Source organism: Ambystoma mexicanum, chromosome 10 (assembly GCF_040938575.1).
Source record: "Ambystoma mexicanum isolate Mex_15411 chromosome 10, UKY_AmexF1_1, whole genome shotgun sequence".
NCBI classification, from domain to species: Eukaryota; Metazoa; Chordata; class Amphibia; order Caudata; family Ambystomatidae; genus Ambystoma; species Ambystoma mexicanum.
In genome coordinates this window covers 257,675,453-257,693,976 of record NC_090932.1, presented here as the reverse complement: position 1 = coordinate 257,693,976, position 18,524 = coordinate 257,675,453, and the positions used below count along the sequence as shown (strand labels likewise).

General features: G+C 47.4%; 1 protein-coding gene across 4 annotated transcripts in view; it reads left to right on the top strand.

Moving 5' to 3' along the window:
• AMMECR1L (AMMECR1 like) overlaps positions 1 to 18,524 on the top strand; it is a 510,558-nt gene that overhangs the window by 349,030 nt on the left and 143,004 nt on the right. The gene's annotated exons all lie outside the window — the stretch shown is intronic.

Genomic DNA, 18,524 nt, shown 5'->3' with positions numbered 1-18,524 from the left:
CCCATCCGGGCCCGGAGCCCTTGAGGAGCTTAATTTTGAGATGTAATCTATGATGTCACTTTGATCAAATTGTATCGTGTGATCCCAATTTGTACCTTTTTTAAGAGGCATTTGGTGGGTCATCATTGGTGTCTGATATATTTTCAGGAAGTAATCGCACCAGGTTTTAGCCGATATGGAGTTAACTTGAACAGAAGACTGATCTTTAGAAGTGGCATTATTCAAGACCTTCCAGATTTCCGCTGAGGATATGGAGCCAATCTTTTTGAACATGTCCTCACTGTCCCTTTGATAACATTGGACCTTTCTTCCTCTTAGCCAGTTTTTATAGACTGTCCGTATGTGCCTTATTTGCAGGAGTTTCTCTTCCAATGTTAGATCTTTTAGTAGCCGTATCTGTTTCCTCATGTTAGCTTTTTTGGTTTTGACATCATTATCAAAGACATGAGCATGTTTATAGCTATGTCCTTGTGAGCTGTTTTTCACATATTTTTGCATTATTGAAACATAATCCAAGCCTGGACATATGGATAAATGTTTGTCAAAATCCCACAAGGAGGCATTGGACCATTTAATTTTGTTCCTCCTGTTATTAACGGTTAGAACGCCCGTGTAGGTGTCACAAATGCTTTTACAGTGAGGTTCTTCTTTTTCCCACACTAAACAGAGTTGGCTGTGATCACTTTCCCTTTTTGACTTTACCGTCATGGATTGGATTATGTTCAACATTGCACTGTTCACGAATATATAGTCTAATGTTGCTTCAAATGGACCATTGTGCCACGTACTAGCAGCCTGTGTGTCCCCCTCCACAGACCCATTTAGCATGAATAACTGCATCTCTTCCATTACTGTAAGCCCTTCTCTCGTCTATCGTTCTTTTTCTTTTGCCATTATTCAGCAGGTGTAGGTTAAAGTCGCCCATAACCATTACATGATCGACATTTTTTTCTTTAGCAACTTTGACAAATACTTCTTGAAAGAGGTCAAAAAAGTAATCAGGAGTTACATGTGACCTTCCCCAATAGATGTTGATAATTACGAGTAGATCTGAATTACTATTCAACTTGATGGTTTGAATGAAAGGGGTGATAGAGCCATACATTGAGACTCTAAAACCCTTTGATTCCCTTACTGCTACCAGAAGGCCTGCCATCGGTCTACCGCGAGGCAGGCATATTGCTGGTTGCAAGAATATTTCATATCCATCCCAGATTGGGGCTTCAGCCAGCCATGTCTCCTGCAAGACCACTATATCAAACCTATCAAGTTCAGTATTTGCCATATTCGTAAAGTGCTTGAACCCACGAGTATTCCAACATATAAATTGGAATGTCTCTTTTATTGTGGGTTGTTATGAACGGTCCAACTGATTACGTCTTTCCTCATTTGGTCCAGTAAGTTTGGCGCCATAAATGCGGGGGATCCATTTCATCGAGCCTGCGGCTTCTTCATTTGTTTGAAGATCTTCTTGATATAAATTAAAGCCCATTTGAAAAAAAAATCCCTCGCATGCCACAATATGTCTGCAAGAATGGTTGAGTGCACAGAAACTCTGGATCGTGTCAGATCCTGGTCATCCATGAACTCAACTCCATCAATGTCCGACATTGTTATGTTCCTTAGTTGGGGTATCTCTCCGCAGATGTTTACAACACTTGATCGATTCAGGTCAAATTGCTGGAATGGATGGTCTCTGCATTCCAGTATAAAGCAGTGACTGTTCTTCTGAGCCACTGCTCTCGACTTGAATGTGACCTCTTTACTCATACTCTTATTCTTTTGCCATTGCACTGTTTTCCTCATGCTATCATTCTCCATTGTCTCTTTATTTGGAGGCATTATGTTGGTTTCCAGACCTCTCACCAAACGACCTTCTGGCATGGATTTTGTCTCCATCTTGCTTAAGCCAGTTTCCATAGTCTCCTTTAACCTACTGGCCATGTAATTTTCCACAGTTTTGTTTATTTCCTCTCATTTTTGGCTCATTTAACCCAGTCCACCTTGAATCTATCACTTCTTTATTGTGGAGTGACTGAGATTGTGCACTTTCTACTGCTACTAAATCACTTAGTGGTTTGTAGAATAGGCTTTGGGTGATTTTATTCATGCTGCTAGTAGGCATGGTTCTCATATTCCCACTGATTTCGTTGATAGCTTTTGGTTTTTCTCTGATTTCTTTTGCGGCACTTATCTTCAGAATTCGTCTAAATTCTTTCTGTACCACATCATTGAGGGTCTGTAAGTCCTGGCTCATTTTCCGATTGCCCTGTGTTGATTTCTTAACTGGGTATATCGCCGTGTTATACAGATGTTGATGGCACAATGATCCCCTGGTCCAGTACAGCCTGTATTGTCTTTCTAATACCCTCCTCTGCCTCCCTTGATGATGGGTATTTGTTTTACCCTGGGCAGCACTGCACCTGGCTTCAGTGTCATATGCACAGCGGCTACGTCTTTTCAGAAGTCCTCCCCTGTGTGGATTTGTAGTCCACAACTGTGAAGTCACATGTAAGTTTTTGTCAAGAAATAGAGGTGTGGTTAATACTGCCATCAGGAGGCACTGCACCCTTCGTTACTGTATGATGTCACAGGGGATACAAATCTCTTTCGAGGGGATTGGGTCCTCCGACGTATTCCATATCTATGACAGGTAATCACCACAGCTGTGCTGCTTCGGAAACTTTTTTCGGCACCTGCGTCGATGCGCCGTCGTCGAGGACCTCCTCCAACGTCATCCGATGTGATAAGTAGGACGCATGACGCCCATAGCCTCAGTTCCGTTTTTTCCGCGAACGTGTTGCTTCGTGAATCTCGGTTAACGCCTCGACTCTTTGGAGTTCTGTTCTTCTCGGTTCTTCGAACCTGTTCGTTTTTGTGAGAAAATCCTTTGTGTGAAGATGTCTTCTACTTCGTCTTCGACCCCGCGTCCGGGCTTCAAGAAGTGCGGGGAGTGTGGTTCCAAGATGTCGGTGACGGACTCGCACAACGCCTGCCTCTGGTGCCTCGGGGAGGCCCACGACATGGATGACTATCGACTGGCAGTCGCTCACGTCCAAAGCCTTACGAGAATGTAAGAAGAAGTTGTCGGTAGGTCGGGTGTCCAAGCCCCGGAAGTCTAAGTCTGCGGGGCTTTCGACGGATGATTCGAGAGGTGACTCTCCGCGTCATCGTCGGAAGTCTCGTCGGTCTCGCCACTCCTCGGCCTCTTCGAGGCATTCTCGGAAGCGCCGACAGCGGTCGTCTTCCAGGTCCTCTTCTGAGGACTCTGCCCGGGACACGTCGCTTACCCCACCAGCCATGCGACGCCAGAGGAATGGGCTTCCTTCGGGAAGAAAATGCTGGCGATTCTCGAGTCGCAGGGTACTAAGCCGTCCGCGCCCCTGAGTGGGGTCGGCCGTGAGAGGTCGAGAGACACCGCTCGCAAGAGTGGTCGGCACGAGTCACGGGAGAGGTCCCGTTCAGACAAGGGGACTCGTTCTTGACGTACCCGTTCCAGGTCCCGGTCCTCGACGCGTTCGAGACCGTGTGCACCTGTGATGTCTTTGAGGAAGACATCGACGTCTGAGGCGTCGAGGGCGTCGACAGGTTTTCTCGAGGCTCCGGCTCCGAGGAAGTCGTTGAAACCGTCGACGCTCAGGTCGTCGAAGGACACGCTCGGAGCTCCGGCTTCGAGGACTGTGTCGACGCCGTCGATGCTGGCGGCGCTGCATCTGACGTCGACGCCGATTTACTCGACGCCGATGCCTGTTCTCTCGCCGGCGCCGCCGATTCACTCGACGCCTTTCGAGGCCGGGGTGTCGGAGGTACCCCGTGGCACGGGGGAACCCCCTAGGAAGGCTCTGGTTAAGAGCAAGCACTCTCGGGGTGCCTTCTTTTCGTCACCTGGAGGTGGATGAGGATTCTGATGGCCTGGTTCCTAGTCGGGTTCCGGATGAAATGGTCTTGGGCCATGGTCAGTTTGACGATTTGAGGCAGTCACTGCATGATGCCAGTGGACTGGACACCTCTCCGGAGGTGGAGTTTTGTAGGCCTGAGCCTGGCTCTCATGCCGATTCCTCGTATCGGCGCCTTATGGCTAGGGTTTCCGAGTACTTGGGATGGTCTGCTCCCCCAGGGGAGTTTGTGCAGGATGATCTCACGGACATCCTTGATGTTGGTCCCCCAACTGACCCGGTACTGCCGTTTCATATGGCTCTACAGAGAAGGGTGGCAGCGGCTTGGACTGCTCCGGAGAGTCTCCCGGCGGTGGGCAGGTCCTTATCGCGAAAATACTGTCCAGCCAGTAGCGACTCCTGCTACTTGACCAGGCACCCCACTCCGGAGAGTTTGGTGGTGCAGGCGGCCACGGCCCCGGAAAAGCAGGCGTCGCACCCTACCATCCCTCCTGATGGGGATGACAAACGTTTTAATGGCTGGGCGAAGAAAGTGTTTTCTTCTGGTGGTATGGCGCTTCAGGCGGCCAACTCCATTTGTGCCTTGTCTCGTTTCACACACACTCTGTGGAACTGTGTTGCGTTAGCGGCTGAACATATTCCCGAGGGGGACGAACAGGATGGTTTCCTTGCTATGGTCCAGGATGGTAAGGATTCCATGTGTGAGTGCGTTCAGTCGGGTTTGGACATGGCTGAATGCATCAGCAGGTCCTTGGCGGCGAGCACCGTGATACGCAGGTTTGCGTGGCTGCGGAAGTCGGGGTTTGCTCCTGATGTGCAGTCCCGGCTCCTCAACATGCCCTTTGACGGTGAACACCTTTTTGGCAGCAAGGCTGACGAGAGCCTTGAGAGGTTGCAGACCTCCAAAGCTGCAGCAAAGTCGTTGGGCGCTGTAGTTCGCCAACCTCTGCCTTTTCGTCCTAGGGGACAGCAATGGAGGGGTGGTTTCTTTCGCTATTACTCGTCCTTCTGTAAAGCGAGAGGAGCTGGCAGTCAAAGAGGCCAGCGCAGGGGTACCAGAGGTGGACGACAGGGTATCCGTGGTGCCAAGTCCACTCGGGCAGTTGCCTCTTTGCCCTCAGGTAACGCTGCAGCCGCTACCACTCAGTCATGAGGCCATGTCCCATGGTTCGCCGGTTGGGGGAAGGGTGGCGCAGCATCTTGTAGAGTGGCGTGCCATTACTTCAGATGTGTGGGTTCTGGAGATCATAACCCACGGCTACTGTCTTCCCTTTCGGCAGAGGCCTCACGACAATCCACCGGGGAACCTCTTTGCAGAGTCCGGATCCACTCCTTGCGCAGGAAATTCAAGCCCTGCTGGAGAAAGGCGCCATAGAACTGGTGCCTGTAGCGGAGAGGAACAAGGGATGGTATTCCCCTTATTTTTTGATTTCAAAGAAAGACGGGGGATTGAGACCCATCATGGACTTGCGCGGTTTGAACAAACTCCTCAGGAAGGACAAGTTCAAGATGGTTACTCTCTCTCGTCCTCCAGGCCCTTTAGCTTCAGGACTGGTTGGTGTCTCTCAACCTCAAGGATGCTTACTTCCATGTGCCGATCCATCCCAAGCACAAGAAGTACCTGAGGTTTGCGGTTGGCGACTCGCACTTTGTTTTGGGTCCTGCCGTTCGGATTGACCTCTGCCCCGAAGGTTTTCACCAAGCTCATGGTGGTGGTGGCAGCACATCTCAGGCAAGGGGGGGATTCCCGTCTACCTCTACCTGGACGATTGGTTGATCAGGGGGAGCTCTCCCGAGCAAGTCCTGGATCATCTGTCCGTCACCTGCCACTCCCTTCACAGGCTGGTCGTCTCCCTCAATTTAAAGAAGTCTCATTTGACGCCAACACGGCGGCTCCAGTACATCGGAGCAGTGCTCGACACTTCCCTGGGGCAGTGTGTTCCTCCCCAGGTGAGGGCTCTTCACATTTAGCAGATGGTGCACAAGTTTCAGCATGCCCAGACGCTCCGAGCGTTTCAGTTCTTGAGGTTGCTCGGCCTCATGGCATCCTGCATCCTGCATTCTTCTGGTGCCAGAGGCTCGCCTGCGGATGAGATCTTTGCAGTGGGCACTCAAAGATGCAATGGTCGCAGGCCTCCGGCAGGATGTCGGACCCGGTTCAGGTGCCGCCCTCGGTCGCCCGGGACCTTCTGTGGTGGGCCGTCGAAGGCAACTTGATGAAGGGGGCTCCGTTTTGGCTTCCCTGGCCGGAGGTGACGATCGTGACGGATGCATCCCTCACGGGATGGGGAGCTCATGCCAACGAGCTGACAGCGGTCGTTGGTCTCTGTCGGAGTCCAGACTCCATATCAATCTGTTGGAGCTGAGGGCCGTCATGCTAGCCCTGAAGGCTTTTCTGCCGACTGTGCGAGGAAAGAATGTCCTGATCCTGACGGACAACACAGTGGCCATGCACTACCTCAACAAAAAGGGGGGGGGCAGGGTCACTTCCTCTGTGCAGGGAGGCGATGCAGCTCGAGTTCTGGGCCATCCAGCAGGAAGTTTCGATCTCGGCAGTTCATCTGGCCGGAGATGAAAACGTGAGGGCGGACGCTCTGACCAGGCAGAGCACGATCTCTCACGAGTGGGAGTTGGTTCAGGAGATTCGCCTGGAGATCTTCGCCCTTTGGGGGACCCCTCAAGTGGATCTCTTTGCCTCCAGTGTCAACCGGAAGTGCGAGAGGTTCTGCTCGCGGGAATTTCCTCCAGAAGGAGCCTTAGGAGACGCGTTCGTGGTGGAGTGGTCATTCCCGCTGCTGTAGGCGTTTCCTCCAGTCCCCGTCATCCCGCAAGTGCTGCGGAGGTTACGGAAGTTCGGTTCCCGGATGATCCTCATTGCTCCGGCGTAGGCTCGGAGGACGTGGTACCTTCTCGACTTATCCATCTGCGCTCCACGTCGTCTTCCCTACCGAGACGATCTGCTCTCACGGGAGGGGGGGGGTCAGGTTCTCCATCCAGAGGTCAGATCCCTCAACCTTCACGCTTGGCTGCTGAAAGGTTGAGGTATAAGGATTGGGACCTCCCTGAAGACATGATGGAGGTGTTGCTCTCGGCCCGACGGCCAGCAACAAAGTCTCTGTACCGTTGCCGTAAGTTCTGCGACTGGTGCAGAGTTCAGAATGTGGATCCTTTTGCATGTGACATCCCCATGGTTCTGTCCTTTTTACTTTCTTTGGCCCACAGGGGCTTGCAAGTGGGTACCATTAAAGGTTACCTGGTGGCGCTGTCCATCTTGAAGCGCTCGTCTGAAGAGTGTTCCTACTTTAAAATCCCTTTAATTTCACAGTTTCTGAAAGGGCTCACTAATGTGTTCCCTCCGTCACCTTTCCTGGTGCCCGGTTGGGATTTGAACCTTGTTCTTAAGTTTCTTATGGGTGCTCCGTTTGAGCCTTTGCATTCTTGCCCTTTGAGGCTGTTAACTCTGAAAACTGTGTTTTTGGTTGCGGTTACTTCCGCTCGCAGAGTGAGTGAGTGAGTTACAGGCACTTTCAGTTAAGCCACCCTTCACTGTATTTCACAAGGACAGGGTTGTCCTTAGAGTTCGTCCTTCTTTTCTTCCGAAGGTGGTTTCGGAATTTCATTTGGCCCAGAAGGTTGTTCTTCCAGCATTCTATCCTTGATGCTAGGAGAGCTTTAAGCTTTTATGTTTCACGCATGTCCCGGGTCAGAGTGGACGATCAACTCTTTATTGGTTACGCTGGAAAGCGTTTGGGACAGGCTGTGACGAAACAGACTTTGTCTCGCTGGATTATTTTGGCCATCTCGGAGTGTTACCGCTTGGCAGGTAAGGACCCGCCGGCTGGCTTGCGGGCCCATTCTACCAGGGGTATGGCTGCATCAACTGCCCTGCAGAGGGGTGTTCCTATTCGCAACATCTGTGATGCAGCCACCTGGGCTTCAGTATATACATTTGTACGTCACTATTCCCTCGATTCCATCCAAGGACAGGATCTGGCCTTTGGCAAGGCGGTCCTTTGCTCTGCTATTTGATTGGCAATTCTAAATTTTGATTCTAAATTCTTTCCCTCCTCCTTGCTCTGGTACTGCTTTGGGAGTCTGTCATAGATATGGAATACGTCGGAGGACCCAATCCCCTCGAAGAATAAGTTACTTTCTTACCTGGTAACGTTCTTTCGATGGGATGGTCCGACAACGTATTCCATATTGCTCCCTCCCTGCCTTCCCCGCTGCAGAATTTCTTTTGCGATTGCAGCTTACGTTCCGCAAGGCTTTGTGTCTGACTGGCAGTTGACTAATGTCACACATTCTGGGGGAAAAAACTACAACTGAGGCTACGGGCGTCGTGCGTCCTACTTATCACATCGGATGACGTCGGACGTCGGAGGAGGTCCTCGACAACGGCGCATCGACGTCATCGATGCAGACGCCGAAAAAAGTTTCCGAAGCAGCACAGCTGTGGTGATTACCTGTCATAGATATGGAATACGTCGTCGGACCATCCCATCGAAAGAACGTTACCAGGTAAGAAAGTAACTTGTTCATCTCCCCATTTTTGTCATTTTTCTTAAACAACTCGTCATCCTTCACTTCCTTTAGCTGTACTGTTGGACCTGTACAGAACACCGTGCGCCACTCACACACGTCCCTGTCAGTTCCTACACGACAACCCTCTTGTCAGACCAATAATCCCTGTAAATCCAACGACAATATCGTTCCTGCCACCACCTCAGGTGGCACAGCTGGACGAAAGATGAAATATGTGGAGAACTAGCGAACACTGTTTTGCAGTCCCAGGCACCGCCTCCACAACCACTGTAATACCATAAATGAACATGTCTGGGTCCACTGGAGTCTTTGGGACCACCAACTCCCTTGTCATTGTGTGTATTATCATCACTCTTACAGCGCATATCCCAGGCGTGGGGAAAACTATACTGCGATCTGTAAATTATACTGTCATGTTCAATTTGCTGAGCAGGTCCCTGCCCAGTAAATTAACGGGGACTTTCGGAAAATAGTAAAGGCACCCATACTACCTTTCCTCCAACCTTTATGTCCAGCTCCTCAGTGTATGGAACCATGGAAATAACCTCAGAGAATCCCTGTGCATCAAGATATATTTTCCTGATAAGGGAAAATGTCCTTCATGATACGTGATTCAGTTGCACCCGAGTCCACCAGAAATATGAACTGTTTGTTTCCTATCTCTGCCCCGACCAAATGTTTCTCTTTAGGGTGGATGGTCGTTGACAAGACCGGACCCGCAAGGTGCTCTCTGTGGGCTGTCCTAATCAGAATATGTGTACGTTTCAGGGAACGAGAAGGGGTAACCCCCCATACCTGCTGCTCTTCCAAAGGGAGCGTAGCCCCACTCGGTACCCTGCTATTGGGGCAGCTCCACCTGCTGCTGTGGCAGATGCTGCACTTGCATGTCAGCTGCTTGAGGCTGCTGATTTACCCTTGGTTCTGATATCCTTGACCCTGCTGCGGATACCCTAGTGCTTGGGGCTCTTGGCCCTGCCGCTGTGACCCGTAATTATACCCAATTGCAGAACTATTGTTGCATTCCCTTGCAAAATTCTCCCACCTTAAACAATTCTGACATTGTGATGTTCCAAACCCACTCACTCTCTGTCCAAAACCTCCCCTTCTTACTCCTCGGAATCCCCCTCTCTCGCTGCGGTCCTCCTTTTTGCCACTGTGGGCCGGGATACTGTTGTCCCTACCCCACTGTCCTTGTCCTCCTTCAACCCAGATCGCAGCAATAGTGGCGCTCACAACTTGTTGGGTACTCTCAGTCCCCTCCACCTGTACAGGTGTTGTCACCGGTACCTGAACGACAACCTTTGCCAATTTCTTTTCTACCAATTTAGCTTCCTACGCCTGACGCCTTTGAGCTGTTTCTCTCTCCCGTTCCTTAATCCTTTTGCAATAATGCACTATTATAATCTGTATCTCAGGCCACTTGGGGCTACGTTGACCCACTCAACAGAATACTTCACCACATCACCAAGCTGCACTTCAGCAGAACCAGCAACTAGATGCAGATGACCATTAGGGAGAATTCTCAGAAATGTGCTAATTCCCACTACGTTAGAGACCCCCAGCTACTTTGCTGAATTTTGAGGACTTGAATTTTTATCCTGGAGAGAGTGAGACCCTTTTTCCCACTCATGTATTTTAATCTGATTTTGAACTGTTTCTTTTGGTTTTGGAGTCTGACAAACTCCATAGGCATCATCGTTTTACATTGTGTCACACAGCACCTTCAGTGCAGTGGCACAGGGAAGTCTTTCAGGTTTCCCAAAAGGGTTTAAATACCTTATCTTGGATAAACTACTGTTTCCAAGAACAGTGAAGTGAAATTGACTTTACTTGCATTGTAACTTTCTAGACCCAGCACACACTATCTTACAATAGGGTGCTGGAGGGGTTACTTAGTATCCCCTTTGTCTAGTTTCTCATGTACCTTTTTTGTTATCCTTTCTACAATTAATGGCTGGTGGCAGTGTTTTACTTTTTCCTACCATTGTGTGTTTTTGTCCCCACGACTGAGGCCCGGGAACAGAGGACCTGCAGACCTACAGTTACAGAAGTGCAGGTGGATCCAGTTTTCTTCTAACCAAAGGTACTGTAAACCTAAGAGGACTTGTTGTGTAGCCTTGCTAGTTCTCAGTTGAGACTTGTCTTGGGTGCCATTGCAGAGTTGCTTGCAGCTTTGCCCCTCACAAGCCTCCCAGATTGTGGCACTTCAAATTAATTTTATTTCTACAAACGTTTCTAAAAACATTGTGCAAAACTTTTAATTACCTGCAAGAAGATCTTCAGCTCCCCTGGCTTTGCTCAGCCAACATTGGCTGTCTTGGCTCCCTGAGAGACTCTTCTTACCTCTGACTTTGTGCTTTTACCTTTCCCCCAGGAAAGGGTTGTTTTTACTTTGCATTGGTGGGTAAAAAAAAGTACTTACCAGTTTATGAATTATTTATTAACTTTTGTTTTTATTCCCATATCTAATCTTTTACACCAAACTCAGTATTGCTCTAATGTACCAACAATAAATCAATGTCCACAGTGTCCTAGCTATTTAAGTCACCTGAGGGTGTAGGTAGGGTCTGTGCAACTTCTCTTAGGGTACCTGGTGAGCCTAGACCTTCCAAATCAATAATCAGTAAGTGTGTGTGATCAAGGCTATTTTTGTCACCTTCCTTTTCTTTTTAGTTAAGCAGCCAGCACTTACTCCTTAGTTCAAATACACGTTATCTATGCGCCCTACGGGATCAAGTTCCTTGGCTTCCTTACTGTTAGTCATTTAATTGTTTACACAGCCTAATCTATACTCGCCTGCACTGAGTAATGGAGCCAGCACGCTGTCGGATATATTACTTGCACTTTCAGGGAATGCACAATGGCACTATCTAGTAGATAGGATTTCACTCGCCATAGGCACCATTTACTTATCCAATAGGCATTGCACCATTGTGATAGTTTGTAGCCTATACAATTGATTTCCAGGTCAACTGGTTACATATTGAGAATGGACCGTTAATGAGATTCACACGATTGGACAGATCCCGAACGCCATCAGGTATGTTGGGTCATAAATGTACTGCATGACTCACAAGTTGATGTCATGCGTTACCTTGACCAGATGAGGTGTCTAAGCACGCCCCTTTAGACGGCCATTTATTCACTCATTTAAAATTATTTCTATAACTTAGTGACGCATTCTTTTTTGAAATAACTAGTCACCCCCCCTTTATTTGTCCCCCCTTTTTAGACACACCGCACATTAGTTTGTGCTCATTACTGAACCATCCCCGTCCTGTTGAAGGCTGCTTACCTATGACACAGTAGCCCGGTGACTAGAGGGTCGACCTGATAATAGAAACAACTATCAGCACTGCTAAAACCCGGGCAGGCCCCATAACGCAGAAAGAAATTGAATAACAAGACTCTGCCGAATATCAATGTCTCTCCCCTGTGTCTGCAAATTGTACTATGTTGTTATTAACGTGTTACAAATATTGTTTTGAAGGCTTTTGCTGCCAATGTATGTGTATATATGAATAAAATGTCATTTGTGTATGTGATTTTATACTTGGATTGATACAAGACTTGTGGATACAAAAATAATAAGAAACCAATGTCTTTCCAAGTGAAATAGACACCACTTATTGTGTATCCAATCAAAAGGATAATTAACTAAAAAGAAAGAGGAGGGTGACAAAAATAGCCTTGATCACACACATTTTGTTTACGGAAGTGTCTGTGTGCCATCCCCAATGGGTATCATCTGATTTAGAGAAGCAGAGTGTGTTTTGAAGTATATTTTAAGTGTTACATGTTTTGCTCCCTTCTGAAGGCTTATATAACTGACTGCTAAATAAATTAATAATTGTTTAAACAAGAAACCTTGGGTCTAAGTGTTTATTGGAATAATTGTCATTGTGAAACTGTGTTACAACCTTCCAGCTCACATTAACCCCTCTTGAGATAAGACGGGCTGCTCAGCCACACTACCAATCTGTGTAGTACAGACGTATACCAAAGGTTGGGTTACCTATTCACAGGAGGACAAGGCTGGTGCAGTCTCCCACAAGGTACGGCATACAGTCTTCCCTTACACTTATCATTCTAAGCAAAACATCTCCTGATCTCCATTCTCCTGATCAGTCTTCCGGTGCGCCTACATCGCTCAACTCTCTTGAGGATGCTTGTATCCAGTTCTGCTAACAACCTGTCTTTGAACTCTCTTGACCTGACAACCGCGGATGCTGATACTTCAGGTGGGGTTTGCGCATGGGGGTGTGGGGGAGCGGTAGCCTGTGGTGTTATGATGCTGATGGGGTCCCTATCTCGGTGGGTATATAGGTTGGATTTGTTTACCCTTCTGCGAGAACACGCTGTCAAGGGATATAATCCTGTCGCCCCGCCCTCTCCTCCCTTCCTGCACTTTCCATCTTTCTATTTCTGTGCCCCTACTCCGTCCCCTTGGTCTTCTGCGTCTTCAAACATGAGCCGGAGGTCTAAGATTTATTTACTCTGTCCCGATATAGTGGCAGGGTGTTGGGGAGATTTCTCCAAAATGTGCTCTCTACCTTAGAGACCCCCACCAACTTTGCTGGATTTTGAGGATTTTGTTTTTTTTTAACCTGGAGAGAGTGAGACCCCTTTTCCCACTCTCTCATGTATTTTAATGTGATTTTGTACACGGTTTCTTATGGTTGTTGAGTCTGAAACTTCAGAGGCCTCATCATTTACATTGTGTCACACAGCACCTTTAGTGCAGTGACGCAGGGAAGTCTTTCAGATTTCGCAAAGGTTTAAATACCTCCTCTGGGATAAACTACTGTTTCCCAGAGCAGTAAAGTGAAATTGACTTTACTTACATTTTGTAACTTTCTAGACTCAGCACACCCTATCATACAATAGGGTGCTGGAGGGGTTACTTAGTATCCCCTTTGTCTAGCTTCTCATGTAACATTTTTATGTTACCCTTTCCTCACTGAATGGCTGTTGGCAGTGGTTTACGTTTTACTACCATTATGGGATTTTACCGCGTGCTGCGTTCGCAGCCATAGTAAAGCACCCATGGGTGCCATTTTTGTAAAAATTGCCCCGGTTTTCTTTTTTTGCAGTTTCTTTGTGGAAAGGTCCTTCTTGAGATTTACTCTGCGCGCCAAACCAGGTTTGGTCCCTTTGTTCATTTTGCCTTTGGCAGCATTCATGAGTGAAGCCCACCTCTGCTCCAGGGTGTCTGGCGAGGGCAGGAAGCAAGGGAGGTGCCCGAAACTCCCTTTGCTTAGTCTCCTAGGAGACAGGAATGCACTCTTAGGTGATTGGCCGCTGGCTGTCCGGAGAGGAAAACCACGCTGCTGGGTGACTGACAGCTAGGCTGGAATTAATGGGAGCAAGCTGCATGAAAGGCGAGGCTTTTTGACTTGGAAGGCAGAGTCGACCACTGGACGAAGGAATCTGAAGAAGAACTTGAAGAGGATGCCTGCTGCAACTCCTGGACCGTTGGTTTGCCCTTGTGAAGCCCTGCTGCTGTGATGAAACTCCAAATTCGTATCGACAGAGAAGCCCCTGCAAGGACAACTTCTCCCTTTACCAATTAACTCCAAAGTGAGCCACCTTGACATCCTCTCAAAGCTGGCCGAGTCCACTGCAGTCGCAGCTGGAACCGGATAGCCAGGGAGAGGAACACCAGTTTGTGTGCATTGCTTCTAAGCTGGCCAAGAGCTCCAGGAAGATCCTCTGGACTCCCAGGAAGCAGGACTGACCAAGCATGAGCCCCCTCAGAGTGCGGGACCCCTGATGCAAGGAAAGCCCATCTCGACAGCCAGGAACAGCAGTGTTGCTATTTGCAGTAGACGCAAGGAGCTGAAACACTGAACAGCCACTTGTTTGAAGTTTGCCGGTTGCGAGCAGTGACAGTCCCATTGCAGTGCAGGAGTCCCCAGAAGTTCTCCCTCTTGTCCCCACGACTGAGGCCCAGGAACAGCGAGATCTGCAGAGCTGCACAGGAACAGAAGTCATCTGCTGCACATTTTCTTCAACCTAAGGGTACTGTAAAGTCTAAGAGAACGTACTTCTTGTTGTGTAGCCATTTGTCCTCGTTGGAGACTTGCTTGGTTGCATGTGTAGAGTTGATTGTAGTTTCTTTAGTTCACATGCCTATTCAGCTTGTGTTCCTACTTTGTTTCTATTCTACAAAGACTTTTTAAACATTGGAAAATACTTTCTACTTACCTGCAAGAAGAGCTTCAGTTCACCTTGACTTTTGCTAACTTAACATTGGCTGACCTGGCTCCCTAAATGACTCTTCTCTCTTCTGCTTATGTGTTTTGGCTTCCTTCCATCAAAGGGTTAACTAACTTTGCTTTGGGGGGTTGTTGTGAAAGCACTTACCTACTTACGAATAACTGTGAATACTGGTTTTATTCTGAACTCTCTTCAAGACTACTCCCAAGAATATTCTAAATGCAACAGTAATATATTAATGCCAACAGCACCCTAGTTATTGAAGTTGCCTGAGGGTGTAGGTAGTGCCTGTGTCATCCCAAATGGGTATTTGCTGATTTAGATAAGTAAGAGTGTGTATTTTTGAAGTGTATTTGTGTGTTGTTTTATATTGCTCCCTTCTGAAGAAGGCTTACTATAACTGACTGGTTAATTAATAATTGTTAACTCAAGAAACCTTGTGTGTAAGAGTTTATTTGAATACCTGTCACTGTGAATCTCTAACCCCCTTCCAGTTCACATTGACCCCTCTTGAGATGAGCCTGGCTGCTCAACACGCTACCAACCTGTGTAGTACAGACTTATACCAAAGGTTGGGTTCCTATTGCCAGGAGGTCACGGTTGGTGTAGTGCATCCAAAGGGTACTGCATACAATCTTGCCTAACACAGGGCCTTGTACATATAATCTATTGGCATTCCTCCCCCATGCTAGCGATGTTTATCTCTTACTAACCCTGCAAAGTCCACCTAACACGCCATGCACGCTGCGACTTGCTTGTCACAAAAAATAAAATCAAACCCCTCCCCTTTCTGTCCCTCTTCCCTGCGCGCGCACACACACACACACACACCACTCCACAAAACCATCCAATACCACACTACACCGAGACACACACAATTACTGCTCTTCCTAGGGCCTGTTTTATCCAATAGAACTGGCCAGCACCAAAGGCTATAGCTAGTGGTCGGTTACCGTTCAGATATACCAATGTGCATGGTTATAAGCCATTGCTAGTAGCCCATCACTGTTTTAAAATATACAGTGGATAGCGTTGATAGCTGTAGTCGGAGGCAGTGGCTAAATGCCATAGCTAGTGCCCATTAATATGTTACAATATAGAGTTGGCCAAGCCAAAGTCTGTGGCCACTGGCTAGTATTGTTGAAACCATCGCTAGTGGCTGGTTAGTGTTGCACAATAAATAGTGGGCACGGCCAAAGGCCAATACTTATTGCATTTTATTATATTCAAATATACAGTGGACATGGCCAAAAGATGTACAAACTGCTCAAGGTCAAAGGCCATGGCTAGTGGCCATTTATATGTATAGTGGGCACAGTCAATGATTGTGGCCATTGTCCGTTATTGTGCTCAAGTCCATGGCTAGTGCCTGATCAGTTTATATAATGTACAGTGGACACGTTTGAAAGCAGTATCCACTGGTAAAGGCTGAAATCTATGGTTTGTATCCTGTAACTGTTTTAAAATATTCAGTGCACATGGATGAAGGTTGCAACCACTGTCCATAACTGAAGGTCATGACTAGCACCCATTCATGTGTTAAAATATATTCTCCCATGTACACTGATCATAGCTGAAGGCCATGCTTAATACCAGTTACTGTTGTAATGTCATCAGTGAGGTATTCTCTGATTTCATCATTGTGGTCATAAGCTGCGCAACAGGGGCCGCGAAGTTAAAGGAATAGTTCGGTCAAAAAATGTTGTTGTCCCTACGGGTCGGCCATGTGTTTTTAAGCCTAAGTTGCTCGATTTTAGAAAAATTTCCTATGGACCTTACCCGAGTTTTCATCCATTAAGCGCACGCGAAAATGGGCATCGGGGAGCTGCCATTTTGTGATGATCCTATCACTTCCCCCATCGCCCTGGCTGACCTGCTTTTGCGGCACTAAATCATATCCCCCGCCCATGAGCCTGACATTATCAAAACATTCATATTCCCTGCCTCTCTCCGTGACGTTACTGTGCTGCGTAGGCAAACGCGCCGAGTCGTCTTCTACGCGACTTCACACAGAACCCGGAAACCAACACAGATGAACTCACAACACAGCGCGCCGCAATTCGGAATATGAAACTGTACTTTAAAATCAAACAGCAATACGGTACATTTGGCGAAGTACATTTATTTGACATTAAATGTTTAGAGAATATTCAGCAATTGGCATATTAAATCGGAATGGAATTTTTTTTCTTTTCTCTCGATCCGCAAATCCTCAAAAGTTAATCGTGAGTCATGCGCTGCTCCTTTATGATACACAGGGTGTTGGTTTTTGTTAAAAGTAGCACTTTGGATGCACGGTGAACCACAAGGCTGTTCCATCAACTAGGCACTAGGCCACCGTAAAGGTTGATATGTTGCTTCTAGCCGCTAGTACTGCGTAAGGGCATATGGGCCCTTGGCGATCGTCCCATAAAATGGTCAACGTTGTGCAGTTGTTTACAAGAAGCTGCAGCTGGCGGTTGAAAAATCTGTCGGCCGGGGTCTGGAATAGGTGGCAGTGGCAGTACGGTAGGATGTACCTGTTTAGAAAACTTAAAAATTTAAATTAGTCTCACCAGCCGATCTTTATTACTATTATTCATTTTATTTATTACGGGCGAACTGAATCGATTTGCTTGCAAGGATAGTGCAATGGACTATGTTCGGCTCTAAAAGCAATGCGAAAACTAACTAAATAAATCGAGGGAAACGCACAAACTAATGATTTTTTTACCGTTGAACCACTGAGAAACGACTGTCTACATGCGTGTCAAATGGGCACATGCATGCCCATGTGCCCGGTAGAAAGACGATCCCACAAATGTTGTACTTGGTCTACATTCATTCATTCATGAATTCTTCATTCCGGTATAAAAGTGTCTAAAGAATTACTTACATTATATTTGCCATTTCCATTGTTTCTCTGCGTAATGCAGTCCGTAAATCCCACTGTGTTCGTGCCAACGATTTTTCATATACTGAACTAACATGAAACCCGGTCTAGTTTCAGAATTTTCAGCCTTATCGTCTCTTATGTTATTGCCCCCCCTCCTTCAATTGAAGTCCTTTCGGCATGGTTCCTGTCTCTCAAGGTCAAAAAACAATAGAACCTTATACTGCCAGTGCGAGTCGCGGGCCTCTTCAGCCCGCAAGCATAAAATCAAAGCCGCTGACCTTCACTCTGCAGGAGCGTACATTCTTACTTTGCAACATCCCGTGTAAAGCCATCTGTGAGAACTTGAATTTTCAACTCCATCTTTGTACTAGGCCTCAATGTGCAAATGCAAACTGGCTTCTCTCCCATCTGCAACGCCTCGCTTGGCGCGTTCTAAGGCCCCCAATTTTGTTCTTGTCCGCAAACTTTGCAGCCCTAGAGAACCATAACTATGGAGATATTGACTTTTTGGGGGAAGGTCAGGGAAAGTATTAAGTACCCGAGGAGTTGAGTTGAAAGTGAGATTTTTTGTTTGTTTTATTATTTGCAATACGCAAGCCGCCCCTCGGTTAACAGTGCGCAGCATTTACATGAGATTGCGAAACTTAGTTACAGCAACAAAAATATATACATACACATATTCACAAGGTCAGCGATATGAGGTGTATAGAGAGAGAGGTTAAAGATGACACCCATGTTGTTTGCCAGTCAGGATGGTGAAGGGAGTGGTTAGGGTTAGCATACTTTGTATGCACACTGTACAATAACATTATTTTCAAAAAGACAATCAGATTACAATCATTTAAACCAGGATTTGTACTTCTCAACGACCTCTGCTTTGGGTGGACATGGCACAGTGGCAATGTTCTGTGGCAATGCATCGGTGCTCTGCACAGAATCGCTCAAAATTCCATGTGTGTGCTTCTCTAGTACAGTAACAATAAGGCAAA